A 15414-nucleotide genomic window follows, 5' to 3' on the forward strand; every position below is an offset into this window, starting at 1 on the left:
ACGAAGAGCTAGGTAAAAATAGGGAGGGTTTTTTTTGTCTTTCCAGACAACATGAGGAAGCAAGTAGGAACTTAGCCTTTTCTATTCATTTATTTCAATTTATCTTTTCTTTTTAATATTGTTTACATAGTTGAAAAGGATGCACGCAATGTGTGCCCCTGATCAGGGTGGGGAGGTTCAGGTATGTGGGAAAGCAGGTGGTTGGGACGTATGCTTTAGTTGATTTTTTGTTGTTTGTCTTTTGTTTTCTTTTCTCCTGTGTCCACAGAGTAGGAGCAGGGAGCACTCCTTGCTGTCTAACCACATCAGCACCCAGAGATGGAAGATGGGCGCTTAATGATGACTTAAGAGATAACCTTATTTCTCGTGATGCATTAGTTCTGCAAATCAGGAAGGCTGCCGGGTCATCTCTGCTCCCAGTGTTCAATAAATGCCTGGATGAAAGTAAACATTGAATAAATATTTGTAGGATGGATAGATGAATTATACTGAAGGATATATCATCTTTTTGCATGATTATATAGAATTACATTGTCATGGTTTGTTGGATGATTCTAATCTCTGTGGATATGTGTGCTATTTTTTAATTAATGTCCTCCAAATGCAGAGGTAAACATATACCTTTGCAAACATGTGAACATGTATGTGTGCTCTTGATATTACTGAGTCAAAGCTAATACATACATTAAACATTGATGCATACCATCATACTGAACACACTAAAATTGTTGCTTATCCACATACCAGCCAAGAATTTATAAGAATATTTATTATTATAATTTTTCTTAACTTAGGTATGCTATAATGATTCTATTCACTGCCAGTATCACAATATTATTTTGAGTTACTCTAATAATTTTTTTATTAGTTACATTGCATTATGTGACACAGTTTCATAGGCTCTTGGGTTACCCCAACCCTTTCCCTTCACCCTCCCCCCATGGTGGATTCCTCCACCTTGTTGCAGTATTACAGTTCAAATTCAGTCATGATTCTTTCTTTGCAAACCTATACCAAGCATAGAGTCCAGCATCTTAGTGTCCAGATAAATTCAACAGTTTCTTGGGGAGACCATCTCTGGTATGAAAGCAGAGCTGACAGAATATCATCCCAATCAATTAAAAGCCACAACATAACATCGACAACAATTTACAACATTATGGAGCTAATTGACATGGTATTGAGTGACCAAGATGTTAGAAAATGCAAGTTCTTAACCACATCCTGTGACTACTTTATTGACATTTCAATTTTAGTTTATATACAGAACTGGTGGCTATACACCTTAAAATGTCTATAGGGTACTATTCAGCTGTCTCGTGTCTATTTTCATTTTAATATTTAGCAGTTTATTGTGTTGAAGCATGATTTTGCTGAACTTGGTAGATTTTTAGGATAGTCTAAACTGGCTTATAACTCTAACAAAGCATATGTCAACAGTTGAGGTGCAGAACAGCTTTAGGAGGGGTGTGCAAAGAAATCTTCAATACCTTAGTGAGGAGTAACTAATCTTTGTGTCTTAGCTAGTAAGGTATATGTGAATCCATGCTGTTTCCTGGCTGGTTCTAAGCTTTCCATATTCTCTATCTATTCTAATTCTTTGTTGTTTGCTTTTTGGGGGGCGGAAAGGGGGAGGGCGCTCCGGAGTGACCCTGATGGTCATTGCAAGAGAGGGTGGGGATCCAAAATTGGAACTAAGTAAGGACCAGAGAAAGCTCCTCTCCATAGTCCTGAAGGAAGTTTACTGTTCTTCTGTTTCTGTGGACCAGTCAGGGCTCCTGGCTGTTGTTCTGATGGTCTTGGATCCTGCGAGGAAGGATTTGGGCTTCTTCCATCCCATGTGGGAGATCCAGATGGGGGTGGATGACCTCAGAGTTCTTGGCCTCTGAAGGCACTCCAATTCCCTGTGTTCTCCTTGGTGGTTGGGATGTAGACCTTGGTGTCCATACTGATAGTCCTTGGTGAGGATCCGGGAGTCTCCAGGGTTGGGATACAAGTCTACTCCTGTCCACCTGCTCCACCCTGGGATCCCCTTGCTCTGTGCATATGACCTCCTGTTAAGAGATTGTCAGGATCGCTCTTGATTCCCCCTGTATGTTTGTAGTTTTACTATTCTCTAATGCTGATTTGAATCTGTTTGTCTATGGGTTACTTGTTATGTTCCTGATAGGTTATACTTCACGTCTGACTCACACATTCTAAGGAGATGGAAGATTTCTCTGCTCTCCCTCCCCATTTCTGAGTAGCGTAGTGTCTTAAAATTATATTAGGGTTTACAATTCTTTGATGTAGATCATAAGGCGTCCGACTCACATTGATTGTTTGTTCATTGGTTACATCACAATATCTTATTGCATCAGATACAGGCTGTTTGGGGTTGAAATAATATTACAGTTTGCAGGTACTGTTTTTTGGATTGATATAATTTCATGTAAAATTAAGGCAAACATGTGGTACCTAACCTTTTGGGTTTTGCTCATTTCCCTTAGCATAATGGTTTCCAGTTGGGCCCATTTGGCCACAAAGTAGTCCATTTCGTTTTTTTTTGTTTTGTTTTGTTTTGTTTTGGTTTTGGTTTTCTTTTCTCTAGCTGAGTAGTATTCCATGGAGTAAATAAGCCATAGCTTCCTTATCCAGTCTTCTGTTGATGGGCATTTCGGTTGCTTCCAAGTTTTTGCAATTATTGATTGTGCTGCTATGAACATAGAGGTGCATGTTGGTTTGTCGTGAAACAGGTGTTTTGGAAATATTCCTAGGAGTGCTATTGATGGATCATATGGTATGCAGAGTTTCAGTTGTTTGAGTGTTCTCCAGACTGATTTCCATTATTCCATTGTCTACACATGTCCAACAGTTTCTCTAGGAATCCATCTTTCGTCTGAATGCAGGGATGCATGTTCCATTGTACCCCCCACGTCTGTATATGATAGACCCCTGTACTCCATCACTATACATTACCATAAGTGAGAAGCCATGAAACGAGGTCAACTAGCGGTATGAGTTAGAATAGCCACATCTACAACAGCAACAACATCAACAAATTATAGCACCTTGAAAAAAGAACATGCCACTGAGTAACCAACACATGAGTGACAAAAAGGAAACACAGAAGACTCTTGGGAAAAATGATGCCATGATATAATTCATGAGCACATGATGAATTCAACTTGAGAAAAGAGGTTATTTGGAAGAAACAAAACTGAAAAAAAAAATCAATATACATGGGATACAGCCAAAATAGCAAACAATCAAAAAAAAAAAAACAGTACGAATTGGATTATTTGAGTTATTTGTAAAATAAAAACTGTAATGTTTATTGGCCTATTGTATGAATTGTTCCTGTAATTTTTCAGTTTTTATATTTTTGTCCTTCTTACAGATTTGAAGATAAATATGCAATATTTTAAATGTTTTCCATAATCTGTCTCCATTACTTGAATATATACAGCATAATAAAAATGTATGCATAACTTCTTCGAATGACGTAATTAAAATGTAGACATTTAAACCTCATTTCAGACAAATTGCCTTCGTACTTAGGATTGCCCTACAAGTCTAAAGTGCCACCAGCCATTTAAAAAGAATGGTTTCTTTGCCTCCTTTGTTATAAATTCCTTGTATTTTTTGTTCATTAACCTTTTACCAGATAAATAGTAATTTATCGGAAACCTGCTCTACCCGACTCAAGAGCTTGCAAAGGATGCGTGGATCAGTGAGGAGATAAGAAGGGGCAGAGGCGATGTGTGGACCAGTATGGCATGATGCTCATAATGGACAACTCAGAAAAGTTGTCTTCTTTATTTATATATAAATCATCACAAGCTTTTGCACAATATGTAACTGTTTCATTTTTACTTCATTATAAAAGAATGATTACAAAATCGATCCTAAAAAACATTGTTATTTTACTTCAGATAAAATATTTTTACCAAGCTGTTACTCATTCAAACCTGCAGTGACCTGGCTGAAGCCATGAACTCCACGGTTGGCAGCACATGCAATTACATAGTGAGAAGTGGTTTACTTATATTCAAAATCAATTTTCAGTAAACATATACTGACTAATATTACTTAAAATATCAAGAGTACAGAATTAAAAGGAAAGCTCATAAATGAAAGGAACTTATAAAAGCATATAACAAATTCTTTATCAAATCTTATAATCAATCATGCATTAATGACCATCAACTTCACCTAGTGCTGATTCAATTTTTTTTTTTTTTGTTCTGAGTGCTGATTTGTTTTTTTGTTCTTTTGTTAAAGGGCAGTGAAAGGGATCAGAGCAACTCAACCTTCCTGTGAACAGAGGGCCTTTACAACAAACTTCCTTTTATGTTTATAAGCTGTTTTCTTTCCCTAAATATGAGTGCCAATATAAGGTAGAAGTTTTCCTAAACTGTTTTCTTTCCCTAAATGTAAGTGCCAACGTAAGGTAGAAATTTTAAGCCATTTGGGGGTGGGGGGAAGGTTCACGTTTGTCTCCCTTTCGAAGATGCCCCATCTACTTTCTGCGTTCTGTGGTGAGAAACCAAAATACGTCATATCATGTGTTGTGACAGTTCGAGGCACATGGCAAACAGACTCTTTGTACCTCCATGATTGCCATCTGTTCCAAGATAATATCAAGCCATTTCTTAAGGAAAATATTACTTAGATTAAGGCAAGCTTCAAAGGTGGGCACATAACAGAATGTTTGGAGACATTGTGGGCTCAATTGTACTGTTGTATGCTTTTAGCTGTGTGTCATTGCCTTATGTCACTAAAGATGTTTTTATCATAACAGGATTGATCAATTTGAGGTGTTATACCAGTTACAGGAATCATTTCACATCTGCAGAAAAAGCACACACCATCATCCTCAGGAGAATTCTACGAAACATCAGAGAGGTGATCGAGTGTCCATACAATGGGTGAGGCAGCAATGAGGTGACCAGAGATGTTCTGCCAGGCCTTGCCACGCAGCCAGAAACTGCTCGTAGCCTTGCTGACCGAGGAACAGTACTCATCACACACCCATGCATCCGACCCAACTGCATGGCTTCCCGCAGGAACTATTTTCTCCCTTTCAATATGTTGTTTCTTCACTGTTGACTGCTTCAATATGTTGTCTATTCATTCTGTTGACTACTTTACAAACACATTTTGTTTAAATAAATTCCATCTATTTTTGTTTTTGTTTCCTGAGATTTTTGTAACATGAGCGCGCACTGCAATGTCCTGAAACATTTCTTCTATTTTATCTCCTATCAATTTCAAAGTTTCAGAAATTACATGTAGACTCTTAATCCATCTTGAGTTGGTTTTTGTACATGGCTCATTCTTCTACGTGTATATAATCAATTTTTCTAACACTATTTGTTGAAAACACTTTCATCTTTACAATACATATTCTAAGCACTTCTGTCAAAGGTAAGTCGTGGGTATATGCATGAGTTCTCTTCCAGGCCTCCACTCTGTTTCTTCAGTCTACGCCTATTTTATTCGAAGACAATGCTGTTAAAATCACTGCAGCTTTGGGGAGGGTGGAGCGGGGAAAAATAATAATAAAAAAATTCACTGTAGCTTTGTCATATATATTTTAAAAGATGTATTTATTTTGACTGGAAAAGCAGGTTTACAGAAGGAAAGAGAGATAGAAAGATCTCCCATCCACTGATTCACTGCCAAAGTGGCTGCAATGGCCTAAGCTAAGCTGATCCAAAGCCAGGAGCCGGGAGGTTCTGGGTCTTCCACCAAGGTGCATGGTCCCAATGCTTGGGACCATCCTTGACTGCTTTCTCAGGCTACAAGCAGGGAGCTGGAAGGCCAGTGCAGCAGCTGAGACACAAACTGGTGCCTGTACGGGGTTGTGGTGCATGCAAGGGGGAGAATTTAGCCGCTGCGACATTGTGTTGGGCCCCATCATATATTTTAAAGTCAGATTTTGTAATACCTCCAGCTTTATTATTATTATTATTTTGAATCAAGATTTATTTGACTATTCAGATTCTTTTTTGGTTCTATTCAAAATCTGGTTAGTATTTTTGCTTCCTTCGTAAAAATGTCATTGGCGTTTTGATAAAGACTGCATTAAGCATACAAACCTTTTTGAGGGCCTGGTGCGATAGCATGCGGTTAAAGTCCTTGCCTTGAATGCACTGGGAATCCCATATGGATGCCGATTCTGATCCTGGCGGCCCTGCTTCCCATCCAGCTCCCTGTCTGTGGCCTGGGAAAGCAGTCAAGCACAGTATTTTTATGATGTTATTCTTATTGGAAAGGCGGATATACAGAGAGGAGAGACAGAGAGGAAGATCTTCCATCCGATGATTCACTCCCCAAGTAAGCGCAACGGCCGATGCTATGCCGATCCGAAGCCAGGAGCCTCTTCCGGGTCTCCCACGCGGGTGCAGGGTCCCAAAGCTTTGGGCTGTCCTCGACTGCTTTCCTGGGCCACGGGCAGGGAGCTGGAAGGGAAGCGGGGCTGCCGGGATAGAACCTGCACCCATATGGGATCCCGGGCGTGCAAGGCGAGGACCTTAGCCACTGTGCCACCGCGCCAGGTCCTTTGATGTTATTCTTAATGTCTCAATTTCAATATGAATTTATGTATTTCATTGTCTTTTCTTAATATAGCTAACGGTTTGTCAACTTTATCTTTTCTAAGATTTAGAAGAGCTGATGTTTATATGTTTAAGTCTCAGTCATTTATTTGTGCTCTGGTTTTCTTTATTTATTTTAGTAATTTTGTAATGAATTTGTTCTTGTTTTTCAAGTTCCTTCAATTACAGCACTAAGTTGTTTATGTGAGATTTTTCTGCTTTTAAATCTGGCTAATCAATGTTATGAATGTGCCTCTTTCTTCTGCTGTTGCTGTATTCCTTAGATTGCTATGCTGTATTTACATTTTCATTCATTTCAAGAAATTCTCAAATTTGTCCGTCCCCTGATTTCTTCCTTGATCTCTTGATCACTCAGAAGTAAGTTAATTTCTATGCATTTATGTAGTTTAAGACATTTTTATTGTTTACTTCAAAGTTTCATAATATTGTGGTAAAAAGAAAAAAACTCGTATCATTTCTTGCTTCATTAAATTTGTTGAGACCCAGTTTGTAACACATCATCTGACCTCTTCCAGAGAATGTTCCATGTGCTGTTCAATAGAAATCTGGTGTATTCTCGTGGCAGGCATTATGGTGCATAGGGTTAAGCCGCTGCCTGCAATACTCGCTTCCCACCTGTGTACCAGTTGAATCCCTGTTTGCTCCACTTCTCATCCAGGTCCCTAGTAATAACAAAACAATGGAGGATGGACTGAATCCTTGGGCTCCTGATACCCATGCCAGAAATTGAATGGAGTTACTGGCTTCTTGCTGTGGCACTGGCTGTTGTGGTTATTTGAAGAGTGAACTGATGGATGGAACATTTCTCTCTCTCTCTCTCTCTCTTTCTCCTTTATTCCCTCTTTCTGTCTTCCTCACCCTCTTCCTTCTCCTTCTTCCTCTCTCTCTGCAACTCTGCCTTTTGAATGAATAACACCCCTTTCAAAAATGAATATGTATTCTACACCTGTTTCGTAGAATACTCTGCAGATATATGTTAGGTCCAGTTGATGAAAGATGAATAGAAAATTTGTCAGTTTCTCCTGGCTTCGGATTGGCTCACCTCCAGCCATTGTGACCATTTGAGGAATAAACCAATGGATCGAAGATCTTTATCTCTCTTTCTCTCTGTAAATCTGCCTTTCCAATAAAAATTAAATAAATAAATCGGGGTCAGCGCCAAAGCTTAGGGACTAAAGTCCTCTCCTCGCCAGAACTGGGATCCCATATGGACGCTGGTTCTAATCCCGGCAGCCCCGCTTCCCATCCAGCTCCCTGCCTGTGGCCTGGGAAAGCCGTGGAGGACAGCCCAAAGCCTTGGGACCCTGCACCCGCGTGGGAGACCCGGAGGAGGCTCCTGGCTTCGGATCGGCATAGCTCCAGCAGTTTCAGCCACTTGGGGAGTGAATCAATGGACAGAAGATCTTCCTCTCTGTAAATCTTTTCTTCTAATAAAAATAAACATTTTTTAAATTATTATTTTTTTTTTTTTTAGAAAATGATCAAGTAGAATTCATGAGGAAAGATTGCACAGAGTAAGTACCTGGGGTGCGCGGAGGGTTTGCCTTCAGATGACATAGCAGGGAAATGACGTAGTTGGCCGTTTTGATCAGGGATACTGACGCGGAGTTTGTACATTTCCTACTCCAACAAACTTGTTGATAACTGAGTGTATTTGGGTATGCTTGAGAATTGCCCCCAAATTGGGCAGTTCTGTGTGAATCAAAGTGGCAAGAAGGTTGTGATGAAATGTTTTGAGAATTCTCCTTCTACTTGTTGCCACTCTTTCCTGCTACTATAGTTCTTTGGATTTTTCACTTCTGGTATCATGTTTGTTGCAGCTACATTTTGATTTTGGTCATTATTAAGACTTCCCCTTATATCTTCACACATCAGTTCTTGATTTAACTCAAGATTTTAACTTTGTTATAATAACTGCTGATGTATCATTACTCTTTTTCTATTAAGTATTTTTCTTTCAATGTATGTGACATTGTCCTGTTTCTTTGGAAGTCTAGCCATTTTCGATTGCACTGGAATTTGGGGATATATTGACAATAATCTGTCACATCTTCCTAAAGAGTTTTTGTTCTTACTCACTCACTAGATTTCAGAAATACAAAAATGTTAACACATGTCATCTAATTGCTGTAGGACTGCGGGCTGTGGTCTCTGCAATAGCTGCGTCCCAGAACCTGGAAGGGTGGAATGGAACCGTAAGCAAAGTTTATTTTTTCCTTTTGTTTTTTTAAAAAAGGATTTATTTATTTGTATTGGAAAATCAGATTACAGAGAGAAGAAGAGACAGAAAGATATTCCATCCTCTGGTTCACTCCCCAAGTGGCCGCAATGTCTGGAACTCAGCCAATCCAAACCTAGGAGCTTCTTCCTGGTCTCTAACACAGGTGCAGGGTCCCAAGGCTTTGGGCCGTCCTCAACTGCTTTCCCAGGCCACAAGCAGGGAGCTGGATGGGAAGTGCAGCTGCTGGGATTAGAACCGGTGCCCATATGGGATATCAGCACATGCATGGCAAGGACTTTAGCCACTAGGCTACCGTGCTGGACCCTAAGTTTACCTTTCACATTTAGATTTTTAGCTCATCTATTATCCACCTCTGGCATGGATATTAAGTAAGATTCCAATTGTACTTTCTGTACATAGTGAGGTAATTTTCCCAACCATGTCTACCAATAAATCCATCCTTTATTTCCTGTATAGTGATAATTCAGTGTATGTATTCACTCCTCTGCCTCTTTTCTTAATTCCGTACTGTATTTACAAGCATGCCTTTAAGCAAGCCAAATTTCCCACTTAACTCTTCTTCAAATGATTGTATTAATTATTCATGATACATTATCCTACAGTTTTATAATTGACTTACTAAGTCTTGAAACAGAACCCAGTCATTCTTTTTTTTTTTTTTTTTTTTACAAATACGGAGTGGAATTATAGATTAATTTGGGAGAAAACTGATACCCGAGATAGAATAATATCCTACACCAAGTATGTACATATTCTAATTCAAGGAATTGGTAACTCTGCTATGTTACATGACCAGGAGAAATTAAATATCCCAAACATGTGATCTTAATAGGTGGATTATCCTGATACTAGATGGATCCAATAAAGTCATAATGATCCTGTCGAATAGAAGAGGGGGTCAAAGTGATGCGATTTGAAAACTTGACCTACTTTTTGCAGACTAGGAAGACTGAAGAATTGGGTCACAGAACAAGGAAAATGCATGGTCTCTAGAACTTGAAAAGAGAAAAAAAATGGATTTTTCCCTAGAAATTCCTTGCTTTTGTGCTAGTGAGATCTATTTCAGGTTTCTGAACTATTTAATGGTAAGATAATAAATGTATATTGTTTAAGCCATGAACTCTATGATACTTCTTTTTTTTTTAACAGCAGCAATAGGAAGCTAATAGAACATTGTCCAAATGCTAAAAGTAAATTTATCTAAGAGCATTAGATGTCTTTATCTATTTAGACCACCCTTTGTGTTATTCATCAGAATTTTAGTGTCTTGTCCACGTAAGTTGTACATATTCTTGGTTAAAGTGCTACATATGGTATATATTTTGTTGCTACTGCGAATTGCATAAAAGACTAATTTTTAGGTTTTCGGGAGAAGTGGCAATGCTTATTGCTTGGGGCAGACATCTTTGCAGAGTCCAGATGCTTTGTTGAAGCATATGGAAGTACAAATTATGTTCTCTGAGATTTTCTGCAGAGCATTTGGAACCTACACATTCACTCTTGGAATCAACTTTCTTTTTACCTGGCTATGATTCTCCTATTTCTTTTCCTAGGCTAAGGACTGTATTACTATCTTGTATTATTTTCTTCTGCATTAAGCTAGAGTATCCAGCACTGTGGTAAATGATAGCAGTAAAGAATGTATGTATGTATGGATTAATTGATTGATTGTTTCTGGTCTTAAACTCATTGTGATACACCTGCCATCCCGTCACAGTGCTGTCCCTGTATGCAGGGAGATCTGAGCCACCACAGTCAGAATGAGTAACAACACAGGCATGTGTTGTGTTTGGTGTTTTGTCAAGTGGCCAAGGGCATCATTCTAGGGATATGCCAGCTGCTCCTGCCCACAGAGCGTACTTCATGGCAGAACTCTGAATGGGTTTTGGCTCCAAGTTCTCAGTTAACTTGCTAGGATTTACACTGAGATGTGTTGAAATTTTTAGAAGCAAATTAATGTTGATTTTTCTTCAGTTATTGTTTCTATTTGCAGATCCCTTTTTATCAATAGTATGTTACGTCTCACAGACAATATCTATTTTTTTCCAAATATATAGTTTCTCTATAAGCCTTCTAATAATTTGTTTTATTTGGAAAACTTTGTTATGATATAATATTCATTTCCCTGTAATACTTCATTGAGGATTTTTAAAATGCCTTTTAAAAATTCATTTCTCAGAATTATTGGACCTTTTAGATGGAAAATCTCAAATAATTCTGCAGTGCAGAAAATAATTTTCTATTCAAACGTTTCTTTTTAAGTCTCATCTATTACCTATGTTTACATTTCTCTAATAATTTGTAATTCAGTACTTATACCTCACAGTCTAGCATACTTTCCAAACTTGGATTTCAAGATTAGTAATTCTGACTTGATTCACACCTACTTTATTATTTTTTTAAAAATGTATACAAATATTTATTGATTTGAAAGACACAGAAAGGGAGAGGGATAGAGAGAAAGAGAGAGCATCTACATGTTGGTTCACTCTGAAGGACTGTAATGTGTGGCTGAGTGGCTGGGGTTGGGCAAACCAAAGCTAGAAGCCAGAATCTCCACTTCTTTCCCAGTCTCATTAGAAGGGAACTGGATACAAAGTGAAGCAGCTGGGACACCAACTGGAGCTTCATATGGGATTGCAGGCAGGCAGCAGCTTAACTTGATATGCTACAACATAAGCCTCACTGAGGTTTATTTTTGTGTTTTTTGATCCTGCAAAATCTTTTCTACTTCTTGAATTGCCCTCTTGTGTGGCAGCATAGATCCAATCAATAATGTTCCAATAATTCCTTTATATAGATAATTCCTTTATCTTTAAATGACCATCAACACTGAAAAGTAGACATTTCCAATTCTCTTCTGCTTCCTTCGTTGCAACAACAGTGGGGAACATCTGATCTGTCTGGGCTAGCAGCATCTGATTCCCATTGTGCGTCTAATGGCTCTTCATGTGACAACCATAGTGGTATGCATAGGTAATCAAATGCCAGTAAAGAGATTCTATCACTTGTTGTAGGACTGACTGGCTTTAAATTCCACCTGCTTCCTTAGTCCCTACATGGAGAGTATGCCTCTGTTTACTTATTTGTCAAATAAAAATAATATACTAAAAAATATTATTGCATTTAAAGTGTATCCGTGAATGCAGTAAATTTCTAAAGTGACTCAATTAAGTCAAATCAAAAATCTCAACCCAGAGAAACTGTGAGGCAATAAATATGTGTTGTTTTAATCTTGTTCCCTGCAGAGATTTATTTTATTTGAAAGGAAGAGTTACAAAGGAAGACATAGATCTTCCACCCACTGGTTCACTGTCTAAATGACTGCAATAACTGGGACTGGGTCAGGCTGAAGCCAGAAACCAGGAGCCAAGAACCTCATCAGGGTGTCCGACACAGGTAGCATGGACCCAAGTACTTGGACCATCTTGTGCTGCTGCTTTTTCACACAGGTAGCAGCCTAGTCTGCTAGTCTGCTGTGCCCTGCTTTAATATTCTAAATGTGTGACAATTTGTTATACAGAAACAGCCAACTAATGCAATCAGTTACTGTAATTATTTTACAGTTTCCCATATAATTTTCAGATTGAGAAAGCTCCTGTTTCTAAATTTAAGACTTTTTATTCAAAGTGAAAGTTAAGTTATATAAATTTGTTCTGTGTCCATGGAAAACTGCAGAGTTTATCTCATTTACATTTTTAATGCAACAAATATTACTGGGAGATTTTGTGATGTTGAACAACATCTGATGTATTTTTGAGCTGAATTATACTTGATTGTGAGATGTTTATTTTGCTGCTATGTTGGATTTGGATAATATTTTAATTATGATTCTTGCATCTATGCCCTATATCTTCTTGGTGTGGTTTTTTTCTCATTGATTCTTCAAACTGTAATAACACAAGTTTCATGAAATCATGTAACCAATAAATTATATCTCACTTTTAAAGATTGTCTGAGTAGCTTTATCTCATTTTCTATTCTTTGAGGAGAATTATACAAAATACAATTGAGCTAGTTCTTAATTATTTCGTAAAAGTAACAGATAAATTACAAGAAGCTATGTATTTTTCAGGATATATTATTGACTGCAATTCTTAAAAATATTTTATTTATTTAAGAAGCAGTGTTTGAAAGAGAGAGAGGTTTTCCATCTGCTGGCTCACTTCCAAATGGCTGCATTGACGAGGACTAGGAAAGGCCAAAGCCAGGACAGTAGAACTCTGTCCAGGTCTTCTAGGTGGGTACAGGAGTCCATGGACTTGGGCCATCTTCTGCTCCTTTTCCAGACACACTAACTGGAATCTATACTGAAAGTGTAGCAGCTGGGACTTGAACCAGTACCCCTATAGGATACCAGCATTGCAGATGACATCTTAACTAGTTGTATCACTGTGCCACAGTGCCAGTCCATGATTATATATTTAATTTCTTAAACATTTATTGCTATGATTAAATAATTTTCTTCATTTATCTTTGTTTTCCAAATCTTTTATTGCTTTAAAATTTACATATTGTAGTTTATTTATTTGTGCTTATTTTCCTTAAGTTACTGCTGTTGATTTCTAAGACTTCTCTTGCTGTGTACACACACACACACACACACATTTTTCCCAAGTAGAAAATTCTTTATCACACTTTAACATTCCTTTGTCCCACAGCCCATCACTATATTCATGATACTGATACTGTGAAGAATTTTCGATCAGATTTGTTATGAGATGCACGCTAACACATGTGCTTGATATTGCTTCATTCTCACGTAACTTTACGAAGCCCTGCTCGCAGGGCCAAATAGTAACTTGTATCTGGGGTCTTGTATTTTTAAATGTTCCCTATGTGACTAAATGAAAAGATTCATTGGTGCACCTGGAGCACTAAGCTCTATTGTACTAGGCTGCCTGCATTGTTTATATGAACAATTTGATTGATGGTGAACATTTACTTTCCTTCTGGGCATATCGAATTTTATAAATTGTGACTAGTTATGTAGGCAGAAAGTGTTTCTACGGCCAGCCTTCAGTAAAAAAAAAAAAAGTGGAGTCTAAATAACAAGAGGTCTTCCTTTGGCTAAAATATTATGAACCTATTATCACAGCTTATTACTGCAGAATGAATCTTGTTCTGTGTGACTCTTTTGTTGTCCTTTCATGAAAAAGAATTTAAAAGGCTTACCTCTGGATCTTTGCAGACTCCAGATTTTGTGTATTTCCTTTGCTTTTGTTGCTTTGTACAAAGCCAGAGTCTTGTGAGTTTTTCTAATGAATTACTGAATATGGATGCTACAGCACCTTCAAAACAATTTTTGCAGCAATATTTTTCTTTTATGTTTTTAAGATCAATCCATTTATTTTATTATAGTTTCATGGGCTCTGAGATTTCCCCTCACTCCCTCCCCAAATCCTCTTTCCTACTGATTTCACCTATATTATTACAATAGTGTAGTCCTTTATTAATAGCCATAAGTCCCTCATTCTGTTGCTTAAGTGTATTCTGACATTGTAGGTATGGATAATGGTAGTGAGTTCAGCACCCTGTTATCAAGATATACTTAGCAGTGTAATTTTGAGTCCACCTTTGACTTGGAAGTAGAGCTACATACTGCATTATATCTTCACATTTGGGTAAGATAGTCACTATTACACAGTTACTATACATCCCCTTAAAAGGAAGCAACAAAGCAAGTACAGGAAGAAAAATAGAAAATTTAAAACACCATGGAGTTAAATACAATGCTATTGAAAGATTGATGTGTCATTACAGAAATGAAAGCAAAAATCAAAAACCTTCTTGAAGAAAATGATACTAATGTATGATCTATGTATCACTGAAGAAATTAATAAAAATATTTTTTAAGAAATTAAAGCAAAGCAGAATTATCAAAACCCATGAGATATAGCAAAAACAGTTTTGAGAGGGACATTTAAAAAATCAGGTCCACCCCCCAAAAATTGAAATATCTCAAATAAATGCTCTAGTCATGCATCTCAATGACTCATTAGAAAATGAAAAATGAAAAGGAAGCAAGAAATGACAAACATCACAGCAAAAATAAAGGAAATTGAAACTGGAAAAACTACAATTGCAACAAGAAAGAGCCACTTTTAAAAAGACTTTTTATTTATTTTTATTAAAGTCATATTTACAGAGGAGAGACAGAGAGAAACATCTATCTGCTGATTCACAGTCCAAGTGACTGCAGTCGCTGGAGCTAAGTCGATCTGAAATCTGGCACCAGGAGCTTCTTCTGGGTTTCCCATGCGATTCAGGGCCCCAAGGCTTTGGGACTTGACTGCTTTCTCAGGCCACAAATAAAGAGCTGGAAGGGAAGTGGAGCAGCCAGGATACGAACTGGTGCCCATTATGGATCCTAGAGTATACAGGACAAGGACTTTAGCTGCTAGGCTACTGCACTAGGCACAAAAGAGGCACTTTTTAAGATGATGAACAAAACAAAATTTTAGCCAGACTAGCAAAGAAAAGCCAAGTAAAATTAGAGATGAAAAAGAAAACCTAAGAAACCAGTAAGGTGAATTCTTGCTGAATGGATCCTTTGATCATTACGTGGTA

Source organism: Ochotona curzoniae, unplaced genomic scaffold, assembly GCF_017591425.1.
Source record: "Ochotona curzoniae isolate NIBS_2020 unplaced genomic scaffold, NIBS_Ocur_1.0 contig_1274, whole genome shotgun sequence".
Lineage (NCBI taxonomy): Eukaryota > Metazoa > Chordata > Mammalia > Lagomorpha > Ochotonidae > Ochotona > Ochotona curzoniae.